This window comes from Lepeophtheirus salmonis, chromosome Z (assembly GCF_016086655.4).
Source record: "Lepeophtheirus salmonis chromosome Z, UVic_Lsal_1.4, whole genome shotgun sequence".
NCBI classification, from domain to species: Eukaryota; Metazoa; Arthropoda; class Copepoda; order Siphonostomatoida; family Caligidae; genus Lepeophtheirus; species Lepeophtheirus salmonis.
In genome coordinates, this window is record NC_092584.1 from 20111464 (window position 1) to 20124436 (window position 12973).

Sequence of the window (12973 nt, forward strand, 5' to 3'; positions counted from 1 at the left end):
TCCTTGCATTTGAATGACAGCCTCCAAACGATTCTTCAGAGTGTTGCAGGAATCCAATTCCCGTACAATAACATGTTTTCAGGGCTGGCATCATCACAACTGGATTGATTCAACTTCCTTACCAGATATCCCGATGTAAAATAATCTATAGTATTTAAATCTGCGGAACAAGGGGCCCAATTTCCTAGAGCTTAAATCTTATATTCTATATGAACCAATGTTGACAATTCCTCTCATTGTTTTAAGACTAATGCCTATTCTTAGGGATTTAATGACTTTAGGGGTACTCGTAAGGCATATTCCCGATAACGTTTTAGGATTTTATAAATTCATTTTATGCTTAAAAGTCCACCGATGATCCGATTTTTTTTTAAAAAGGTTATTCCCTTTCTTGATATTAGAAAATTACAGCTTCCTTTTCATTTCAAATCATGGTTTACAATGTAGTCTTAAGAGTAAAACCTTTTATACAATTTTAGCAGGAGGTATTACTGAATTTTGTGGACCAAATTTTGGAAGCAACTCAAGATTTGCCGCCTATTTAGAAAAGTATTCACGCTTATCGTAACAATGCTGTATAATTCAAATTCAAAAGACTTTATTTCATGGCAATAAATCGTTTCTTGAGCAATAAATGCCTACTTTGTAATACTATCGAATTATACAAAAACATTAAATCATTTGTCTTACAACCTAAAGGCAATGTCTTATCTCCATATGAATAAAAAGTCGCCTGCTTTATTGGTAGATACTTGCATATAATATAAATATTAAATGCATTAAATTATATATATGGCCTTTAGTATCATAGATTTACAGGGTGGGGATTTCTAATCCAAAATATCTTGACAACCCTTACATTTTTGTTTATGAAAGTGTGCTAATCAAATTTATCTTTCAAAATTGTGCATATATATAAAAAAATACAAAATCTGAGAGAATTGCAACGAATACAACGCAACCATTATTGAGTGTCTTTGTGCCGGGCACACACCAAAGGACGCAAATAAATTCATAGATAATTATACTACAGAGTTGAAATTGATGTTAACAGATTCAGTATCATTTTTATAATTTTAAATTGGGTCATTTTGTACAAATCGGGTTATTGAAACGGAAATGTGGCCTATTAGATACCCAGATCTAAACCCCTTGGACCCCTATGTGGGGAGAGCCTTGGAGAGAAAGTCTAATAAACGTGCACATAACACTCTTGATACCTTCCAGGGTGCCATTCTTAGATTCAAGGAGTTCCTCATCAAGTCCTATACCCCGTACAGGAAAAGGTCTGAGGATATGGTCGAAACATGAGGTGGTTGGTGTAAGTGATTGACTTCACTGTGGATCTTGTCATGTAGGGGCAAAATATTTGTGAATTGTTCAATTAATTTTGGGAAATAAATTCTAGTATAGGATATCCTTAAATTTTATGGATTTAAAATATTCACCCCGTATATATATTTGCTAAAAATTGGAATTAATTATAATGGCCCTCGAGACACGTGACTTGTTATTCGCTGCTCGGAGCCACATGACATGATACCTGCTTCTTTATGTTTTTAAATTATTAGAGGTTCGAATTTTACCTTTAGTTATTACTTTTATAGAAAGTAGCTTGAGCTGTAAATCCTAAGCATTTTCCATACGTAAAAAAAGAAACCAAAAATTAACAATCAGAGTCAAGCAGTTTCACAGTCCTGACGATTTATTAGAATAACTTATAGCTGCTATGAATGGAGGGAAATAAGCACTTGTAGTGTTGTTTCAGTACTTCTTTGTTCGGTCCAGTCCAGTCTTAGAACCGGTCCTACGAACTGATTAAAAAAAGAAAACATACAGTTGATTCACGTCATGAAGGACCGATCTGTATAATATGCAGGACTGAACTGGATCTGATCGCGATATAAGTGTACCAGACTGCATTCTTCATTCCAAAATAAGGACCAATCCAAGCCTAAGCACCTTACATTTATACCTCATCCTTACTTCTCGTCGTTATTCATGGACAAAACACATATATTTGGGTCTCAATCTACGGACTAATCATCTCCCCATCCTGATTTTGAGTCGTACATAACAAATAGGATTATTCCAGCACATTAAACTTCATATGTTTAAACAAATATGACGTCATCAGCAATTCATCAATAGAATCGGTCTTCACTGGATTTTATGTAAGATGAATTCATTCTGAATTATTTGTTGAGACCGGTTCAGATCAAACTTTTTTAAAGGTCCACATCCTCAGAACGGTCTATGATTTTCAGACCAAAATCCAACCTAAATAATAGTGTTGGGGGTTCGGTCCGGACATCCTAAACTGGTCTGTGACCGTTATATTTCTTGTTGGACCAAAATTAGTTCGGCCCAACAAAAAAGTTCAGTCTGGACCGGTCTCATATCAAAATTCGGTCTAGATCGGTCCAAAGGAAAAATTCTGTCTAGTTCTGTCCCAAAAAAATCGGTCTAGGCCGATTTCACAGATAAATTGTTTATAACATAACATCATATGTTTTTTCAAGTACAATGACGTTATACAAAGTTTAAAATGAGATAGCTCGGATTAATTTTGATCCTGCCGTCTCTTATATGCCTACAGTATTTGTTCTGGAACTTATCGTGTACTTTTGAGATTTTTTTGAGAAAAAAATGAATGAGAGTTGATCTAGAAAAAAAAATTGGACTCTCATAACATATGAGACCGAAAAAAATGAGTCCATAAATGGGGACCGAAAAAAAATCGGCTTCTAAAATGAGACGGAATCAAAATCGGTCCATAAATTGAGACTGAAAAAAGTCGGTCCAGGGTCTGAGACATCGGTCTGGACCGAAAAACCGGTCCAAATCGGTCTATAAAAAATTACTTAACACCAAACAGAAATAAAATTCGGCTGGACCGTTTCTCAACACTAATAAATACATATATATCTTGTGTACAACTTAATATGTCTGTACAAGTTGCAACTTGTATAAGCAAATTGTACAATTTATTTGTAATAAAGTGCTATATTTTCTAAATTCTAATAAACAACTATTAACTTATACTATCATTTCACTAAGTTATTATGTATTTATGACTAAAATATAACTCGCCATTTGAATACATACATTGTAGTGTAACACAGAATACTCATATTTAACTATTAATTTCTGAAAATAATTAAATGTTAAACAAAATTTTTATCCAATTATTGCATTATCCTCCCCATCACAAATCATCTTTAAATTCTTCATCTCATTTTTGGGGTTCAGCTTGTACAACTTCCTTGTACAAGTTACAACTTGTACACAACATATATATATATATATCGAGGGTAGTCAGAAAAGATCCATGTCATTTTTCCTGATTTTTTAAATTATTTTTCAACATGTCTCCTTGTAACTCAACACACTTCTCCTAACGATGTTCCCATCTCTGTAGCCTGTCCGAAGGCGTTTTTTCTTTCCAAAATAATTATTCACGAGACAGTCTTTGGCTCAATGACGCCGAGTCCGATTGACATCACATTTCAGCACTACAAGCCTTTATATGTTGTCTATTGTTTGAATCTATTAGAGGTTTTCACTTTCAAAAAAAACAAAAAGCTGCATTCTTTTTTTTTTTTTTTTTCAATTTTCACAAAACTCACTCCAATGACTGTTCATAGCAACTGCGCCTCCAAAATGGCTGAAACTTTGTTGAATAACTGTCAACAGATACTTCATAAATATGAGTAGATTTTATTTATGATTGAGTTGAGGTAGAAAACTTTACAGACCGCTATCGTTTATTGCTATTAGTTTCAATGTATTTTGTTTTTATTTTTAATAATAAAATCCTATCCCTAAAGTTTTATATAATTATGGTATTATGAATTTGCAAATTTTTAAATTTTGCAAAAAGTAAATGTATTTATATAAGTAATTAGGTCTCAGTTCGTATTAATCCCGAGATTATATTTTTTTATTTGCATTTTTTTGCAAGAATAAGCATTCATTTGCTATTAATTTGTTTCTGAAATACCTTCAAATACCTTTTCTTTTTCTTTTTGTCTCTCATCCTTTCTTTATTACATATTTTCTTTATCAATTAGATTGCACTTTATAGGGAAAACCCGGAATTACCAGACGTTAAAAAAATATGACATCTGAAGAACGTGCTTTTTCTGTAAATACTACTTCAACACCATTTTTTATTTACAAAAGCTGTCATCATCACTCCTGAATTCTTGAAGAGAGAACAATAAGTATATAATAATCAATAGTGCGTGAAATTCAAAGAGTAAACGTTAGGATGTGTTGTGAAGTTACTAGCGTAAAGTCCCTGTCAGACCCGGAGTAGAATTTAGATACAGAGTACGACATATTTTATTTTTAGTTCACCATCATTTTCTGGACTTGGTAAAACTGAAGAATGAATTTTCTTCTACGAAACTATTGTCATCATTATCTAATTTCTGAGGAGTTAACTTCATTTTCTACTACATACAATTATGTTCAAGCCCTGTTCTTGTTGGATTCAGAGTAGTATTGAGGGTCGACATTCGAGTAATTCTATAAAATATCCTTGTTTTTTTTATTACTTTTATTTAAACAACAAATAATTCGTAAAAATTTGAATTATCTGAAATTCTCTTGTGAAGATGCATTTAAATAAATATAATTATACATAGTTTAAAATTTTTTTGCAAGTTAAAGGCATACAAATATATTACTCATATATCGAATCTAATAAAATTATCATCTAAAATCAATAAAATACAAACAACTAACATTTAAAGCAAATTTGCTTTTAAACTAAAAACTGGTTCGTTTTTTTTTGTTTTTTTTTTGCTCTTTCTAAAAAGTTTTAGTTTTTTCTCCAAAGTCCGAAAATGTCTTGATTTGTTTGATGAATGTCTGTGGCCTAGTCCCAAACACCCTCAATCGTGCTAGGGATATTTAATTTGAACTCACCTTATCTTCCCACCGCCGAAATTAAAATAGCACGAATATCCGACGGAACCACAGGGTCTCCTACAATTATTTCCTTTGATAGATAGCTCCCAACATTTAATAAAGCATTCCCTATCGCCGTAGCTTTCGGAGTATTTTCGTTATTTTTTGATGACATGCCGATGATTCCCGTAATTATAATAACGTTATTGACCTCCAGACCTCTCAGGTTTAAACTAATAAATGATCTCAGCATATGTAATTGTGGACATTCCGAAAAAGTGTGTCTAAAGGTTGGAAGGATTTACCTCAACCTTTACATGGAGTGCTGACAAACAAAATTCCTCTGGCTATTTGAAATTGAGCTGTGAGTTTTCTTCTATCAGTTATTTGGGAAGAAGAAGACATAATCCTATGTATCACATTGCTGGATATATTTAATTCCCTAATCCATGCATCACACCATGACTACGCAGCGTCCTCTTCTAAATTAGAAAATGTCCTTGTTTATATTCTTTTCTCCGTCTTCCCTAGTGACAGCTGATTGTAACAGATTTATAAAATACCATGACAGCTAATCTGATCCTCCACAAGGCATGTTACCAATGGTCAGGTATACCATATTGATTTTTAGTTTCTTTTTAAATATGCCCAAATACTCTGGATTGGCATCACTGACAAAAAGTATTAAGGAATCACTTCTGTTGGAAAGACGAAGAGTTGTTGAGTTATAAGTGAAAGTCTTGGTTGGACTAACTTAGAGTATAATTGAGGGATCGACGTCAGGGTAATTCCAGTCTAAATCATTGCTAGATACGGAGAGGGGTTTGTGTTTATTTCCTTCATCTAAAAGATGCTCACAGCTGACCTAATGTAACCCCATGACAGCTAGGCTGATCTACTCCCAAATAATCTTCAAATTGTGAGGACGTCCCTATTGATTTTCGATTTCTTTGACGGTCAATTTGACGGTGAAATTATTAAAAAGACAGATATACTTTTATTTTAGTTTTCATAAGTCATAAGCTTGAATAGCAGTCACTACTGACCTGTAAAATATAGGCCACGACTCTTTCCTCCATCCAACTCTTCCATTACCCTTGTTATATTCAGAAAAACTATGAGGAATTGTCAGGTTCTTATACTTTTTTTCAGCTCTATTCTAATGTCTTGCAAACATTATGTTTTTATAAATCACTCTGCTTACTCTAATAGCAAGAGCTTAATTTTTTAACTACCTAATTTCAAAATAAAAAAATAAACTTTACAAAAATAAAGAGAATATTTAATTGTGTCCTTTTTTAAATTTGATAAAATAAGCAGTAATCTCCAAACTCTGTCAAAATGTGACTCCTGACAGAAGAAGCGACGAAAATCCTTTTTGAAGAGCTATCTAAATACGGTTCGGCTTTCTTTTGGTTGGCTTTTTGTCTGTCGACGTTTTGACTACTTCCCTTAATACATTGGAGAAGAGTCCATCAAAAGACTCATTGATTGGAGTCTATTGCGTTCGCCTCCATAAGGTCCATGTCTACTATGTAATTGAGGAGATCATGAAACGCGCCGCTAATTTGGGAAGAAGTGAACATATATGTCTGGGAAATTATTTTGGCAAATTTACAATGACGGGCAAGTTCCTTCTTCACATCACAGCCCTGGATTTCTTCCCGTCCTATGCTCCTTTCAAGATTTGACTCAAAAGCGTCTCAGAACAAGGATTTATCTATGGAAAAAACGTCGTCAGGTCCAGTCTTGGTCGCATCACGGAAAATAATGAGAAATATCTGGGTGCCGTTGTATATAGTATGTCAGATCTACCCCTTGGATTGGGGGATGCTGTAAGATCCACCATAGAGTGTCAACATACCTTTTCCTCGAAGAGGCATTTGCCTTTTCCTGAAAGTCATAATTTTCATTTGAACGACACTCTCGATTGAGCCCCAGTAAATAAATTATCTTTTCTTTTTTATATAATATTAAGTAAAGTACTCCAGACAAACAAAAATTAATTAATTAATTTGACAAGTACGAGTAGAATGAAAAATTTATACTTATATGTAGTAGTAAATTAATGAACATGTCCCTTATAATAGGTTAAGTAATACCTTCCTCCATATAAATAGCTAAACTTATTATGTCTTTTTTTTTTTACATAATAAACATGTCTGAGTGATATTGAGACATACTGTATGTTTTTATATTTGTAGTATAGATAAGACATAATGGATTCTGTGAGAAGCCTTTGTTATCGGTCCTTTCCCCCTCTTAAATCCTACACGTTACTTGCTCCCTATATACCTTTTTCTACAATATCCTATGCTAAAATATAATTTTGTCAATGATTTAGGGGCTAAAATAAATGATTTACTTCCATAATCATCTCTCAACAAGTTTTGTTGAGAAATTATGGACATATTTTTGTTGGTTTTGAAAATGAAATAATATTGTAGTATTTCTAAAGAAGCCTCTCGAGTCCACGTTTTGCTGCTCAACTCTGTATATAAGTAAATTTATCGGTAAAGGAAATATTGATATATAAGGATTAGTCATGGAATGATAAGATAACTAAATATATAAAGTATAGGCCTATTTGGGTATGTTGATCGTGAACCATCTGAGAAGGGAGACACGAAAGGAAGAAATAAAGTTATTGGACCGTGTTGGTTATATTATTTATTTGAGTAACTTATTACATATTACTCTGTGGAAAAGTAATTTAGTTATATTACCGAAAACGTAGAATCAAGAGTAATAATATTACTTTACTGAATATTACTTATTTTTAACAATATGTCCGTTGTATCACGCAATCTTTCCACTTAAAATGAATTCTTTCCAATTCAACCCATCAACCGTCAGAACATTAATTATAAGAAAAGATGTATAGAAATCCACGGCCTACAACGAAATACGCTCTAATTTATGTGTTAGTGAAGTAACGCGGTCATAAGTGATGAACAATACCGCAATCAATTCGACGAGTTTCTTACATTGAATAATGTTTAGGTAAACATTTGTAAATTACTAATTTTATTACATTTTCTATATGAACATTTTTTAATCATTGATTATTTTTGGTCATGGATCCTCCTGAATAAATTTAACAATATAGTTTTTTACATTCAATCAATAATAAAGTATGTACATATCAAGGAGCTGTTTCTAACTTTGTATCGTTAAATTTACAATCCTAAATTATTCTTTGCTAAATAATTACAAAAGCCTTTATTTTTGGATTCACAGACAGTTAATAATTTAATATATGTACAAATAATAAAACATAGTACTGCAGTCGACGTTCAAAGATGCGTGGACAAAACGTTGACTTACAGAAGGTCGACCGTAGAATCTAAAATAAAAGGTTACTCCAAATGGTGTTGCAATATATCCCATTTAGACATTTTCCGCCTAAAACATAACCCAACAGCACCATTCCTATATAAACTACCAGTAAGCGGCCCTTTCATTCCCCTTTATACATGCTAGAGCTATTTTCAGTCTCCACCGTGTCACAAAATGGGATACAGCACACTGCCACTATTTATGCAACCACTAAGAGCCGCTCACAACCCATATGTACCAACCAAATGTTTGATTTGTTTTCGGGTATGGCCTGACCCATAAATGGTATGAAAACCATCACCACTATTTAAATTTATCCCACCTCCATTTACAGCCCCAAAGAGCACCGAAATTTGAGACCGTTTCGTGTTTCATTTCATTTTGAGGCCGGTGATCCCGAAATAGGCCCAAACTTCTAGGTATAAATGGGGGTTTGTAAGGGTTCCTTACTGTTTGTTTATGTAGGGATGGTTAGGCAAATATCTCGGGCTGAAAATGTCTGGAGTGAAATGTCGTAGAAACAGTTTTTCATATTTTGAAATGTAATATTTGCCGTTCGACGTTTTGTACGGTCGACTTTCTGTAAGTAGACGTTTTTTACGGTCGATCTTTTGTCAATTCGACATTTTGTCCATTCGACATTTTGTCGTTCGACGTTCTGTCTGTCGACGTTTTGACTTACTACCACTTTCAAACTTATTCAGAGTTTGAAGGCTATTGCGACTTCATATATAGTAGGTATATAAGTGAATCTTGTTAAAGCAAAATATACATACAATTTTTATTACTATAAAATGCATTGAATTTTCTGTTGGTATAATGATGAAATTATACTCTTGCCTCATATTATACTTGCTTGCCCACCCACGAGTCTTTTTTAGTATGAATAATCCATTATGTCGAATTATAATTACTAACGAAGAACAGAATAGCAATTAATTATTTTTTCCCCCTTATTATACTAATTTTATTACCTAATTTGTTTTGTTTTTGTTTGATTTTGTTAGTGTATGCATTGAAATTTTGGGATATGATTCAATCCTTTTTCCAACAGAAAATCAAATGTGTTTAATAGTCATACACATTACATATTTTGATTACGAAAGTCCAAGGAAATATCCATTTTAAACAAAAATAACCTATAAATCTCATTTATGTATATATTAAGGGGAAATATCCTTGTGGCAAAAATGTCATAAATAGGCTCGGGCAAAATAAGTTGAGGCAAAATTACTTAGATATTAATGCAAGACACACAGAGTCACTTTAGGGTCAATATCAAAGTTTTCAGTAAGTTTTACCTAATACTAGATTGAGTATCAGTGCTCAGAGAGTTATATATATAATATATAGTATGAATGAAAGCAGATAATCAGATCTTTTAGACGTGATGATCTTGCTTCTATGTTTTGTTTAAACGTTGTGCTCTGAGAGTTGAAGAATTCTTCTTCTTATGGGTACAACATCTTTCTAAATTTCTTCCCTGGTTGGTTATTCAAATGCTTTAGGGATTTGGGAATCAAGAAATGTTTTTTTTCTTTTCCTTTGGCTTTATACTTTCTATTTGCCGTTTAAAGGATTGATCGTTTGAATGTGAGGTGGAAGATTCTTTTTAAATTTAATTTTGAATGAAGAATAACATCAGATATCTAATTTAATCCTTTAATAAATAATGTATGAGTATTTACCATCGAGTAATCTAATTATTTTCACTCAACCTTATTAAATTTATAATTGAAAGATAAACACTTTAATTAATGTATAATGGATGAAAAACACGTGGTACTTGATAAATTAATTTTTCCAAACAAGTCACGTTAACTTAGCAGTATATACAGACTTTAAGGAAAACAATTTCACTATTATTAACCTTCAAACAAATTTGGTAATTTATTCAAGCCATTTGTAGATAAAGTGTATTCACGAGTGGATTTGGTCATGAATTATGGATATTAACGCTGAGTAGCGATAAGTGCAAATCCTTGTTGGACTATGTGTAGAGTTGAGGATCGACATAGGAGTAATTGTTACCTATTCAAATTGCCAGGTTTACCAGTGGCAAATTGTTCTCTGCAAAATTACCTAAAACTAAGGTTGTGTCCTTATCGATTTAGTGATTCAAGAGGTTCCGGTTGTGATGAGTAAATCTTCTATTCGAATCGTTGCCGGGTTTATTTATTTACGTTTTCGTATTATACTAATTGAGTTAAATACTTTGTCCCTGTGTTTGAGTTCATTATATATTGAAATTTTGTTGGTGGATGACTTGTTATTTTGGAAAAATGATTCCATCATTTTTCAAAAAATTTTACAAAATGATGGAATCATTTTTCCAACAGAAAACAACTATTAAATACGTTTTATAGTAATTCACATTACATGTTTTGATTACAAAATTCCAAGGAACATCAATTTGAAGCAAAAATAACAAAAAACCATGTCTAAATCTCTATTATATATATATTAAGGGGAAATATCCTTCAGGCAAAATAGTTTAAAGCAAAATTACTCAGCCCCCTAAAAATGATATGTGAAAGTATTTGACTTTTTTTTTTTTTTGCTCGTCTTCTGATGGACTAATACATTTTTAATAATAACCTAAATAATGATAGACACAATAAAATATTATATATAATAAGTTATTACTCAATTAAAAAGTAATTTCGTTACATTATTTATTCAAAGTAAACTCGTTTACAATTAGTTACTAAAAAGTAAAACTATTACAGTTATATATTACTACCTCATACGTTACTAACCAACACTGGTTGGTTATACAGTCTTGATTATTCATTTCATAAAATCTCTTTTGTATTGTATTAGACTTTATTATAATCAAATTTTTATTTTGCATGACCTTCAGGTATGTGTATTTTCTTTATCTTCGTCTGTAATTAGGAAAGCAAATCTCTCTACTAATAGACCTATTCCTTGGACTGACATTTAGTTGATGACGCAGTTTTCAAGACAAATGTAAGTAAATTAAAAATTTATGGGTAGATTTGTATCAAATTCCATCTGGTTTAGGTTACATTAGAGCGGTTTCCCTCATATCATCAATTAAACAGCTGTTAAACAAATCGAGTGACATTAAAAAAAAAAAAAAAATAGAACATTCGTCAATAAAAAAGAAAGCTAGAATTACTTTTCTCAAAATTGAGTGTGGATTATATTTTTATTCTTCAACAAATTCTCGTCTATTTCTCACAAATCTTTTAGTGAAAATTGATTATTCTTATTAAAACAAAGTCTATAATTGATTCAAATTGTCTATGAAAGTTTGACAAAATTGTTTTTATGTTTACAAATATGATTAAAAAAGGGGTTTTTGTTTCTAATAAAGTGATGTTGTTTATGAAAAGGAAAATGATGACCTCATAGAAACTCAATTCCTAATCATTGCATTTTTTTTAATATAAAATATATTTATATAAAAGTAGATCCTGGAGACACTTTTTCCTTCTGGCCTAATTAGATTTATACATGCCAAAATGTAAAAAAAAACAACATTTGTTTAACAATATTTAACATAAAAAAATATTTTATGCTACATATTTAATTCTAGTTGTATTTGAAGTACAGATTATAAATCTGTCAATAATTTTTTGATATAATAAAATTTGGCAAATTTTTGATTTGATTTTTTTTTTTTTGCACAAAAGTTTAGCTTCGAAATAGAATCACAATTGGTTATGAATAACGCGCTCAGGGGAAGTTATTCTATTGAATTCAATGTGTGTACATTTCCGCCCAAGTGAATCCTAGAGAAATAAATATTATTTATCAATATGGACTTTACTTAAAGGGGCCTAATTTAGATGTATAAATGTTACTATAATGCTTAATTATACTTAATAAGACACTTAAACTCCTTCTAACCAATTTAAGGAGCATTTAAAAAAATATATTTCACTTAAATATATGAAAAAAGAGTAAAAACATGGCAAAAAATTTGTAATTAGATTTGATGGAAAAAATGCTAATACAAGAACTACTACTGGTATTCGATTAGTCATTGTTTCGCCACTTGGTTTATTAGATCGACTCGCATCCTTGACATCAAAATAGGAAGGGAAAATTGGGAAAAAATAAATATATAGTAGCTGGGCTTCAGTATTTGTCTTATTGCCAACTGTTAATAGATTTAATATATAGATATATCCTTATTTAGGACCAATTGTGTCCCTAGTCGCTTTTTTAGGGGGCGAGGCTCAAACACCCACGAAAAAACCTATTTATATAAATAATTTTTTTATATGTTGATAATTTTTGGGGTTACGTGATTTGGTCTTTTTTTTAAATCAAACCACGTTCCTAAGACTAGTCTGGGCGAACACAACACAAATTAAAACTACCTTCCGTCCCCCCTACATTAAAATACTCGTTAATGAAAAAAAAAAAAATGAGTTCCAATCCTTATGGTTTGAATTTCAATGGGATTTCAATTTAATATATATTTTGTCACTGAAACTGGTCTATTTAGACATGTACAAATGATATATCAATATCATCATTTAATGTTAATTATCTGTGGATAAGCATTTGTTAATTTATTTTATATCAAATATAACTTAATTATAAGACAATTCGATTATATACAAATATATATATATATATTTGTATATCAAATACATTTCGTAAGAGAAAGCAATCTATTAAGTGACTGACCGTTTGGATAGAGCTTCATCTTTAGGGACTTGAGTTGAAAATGTTTCTT

The 12973-nt window shown here is 31.5% G+C and overlaps 1 protein-coding gene across 13 annotated transcripts in view; it reads left to right on the plus strand.

Annotated features, from left to right (window-relative positions):
* Positions 1-12973, plus strand: part of LOC121130253 (protein NDRG3) — a 137932-nt gene that overhangs the window by 51647 nt on the left and 73312 nt on the right. For 2 of the 13 annotated variants that reach the window (XM_040726014.2, XM_071893773.1), the window contains one exon: positions 11120-11229. The exons of the other annotated variants lie outside the window; for them this stretch is intronic. The gene's annotated coding sequence lies outside the window, so the exon portion shown is untranslated. The remainder of the gene's footprint in view (positions 1-11119; positions 11230-12973) is intronic. 13 annotated transcript variants of the gene reach the window in all.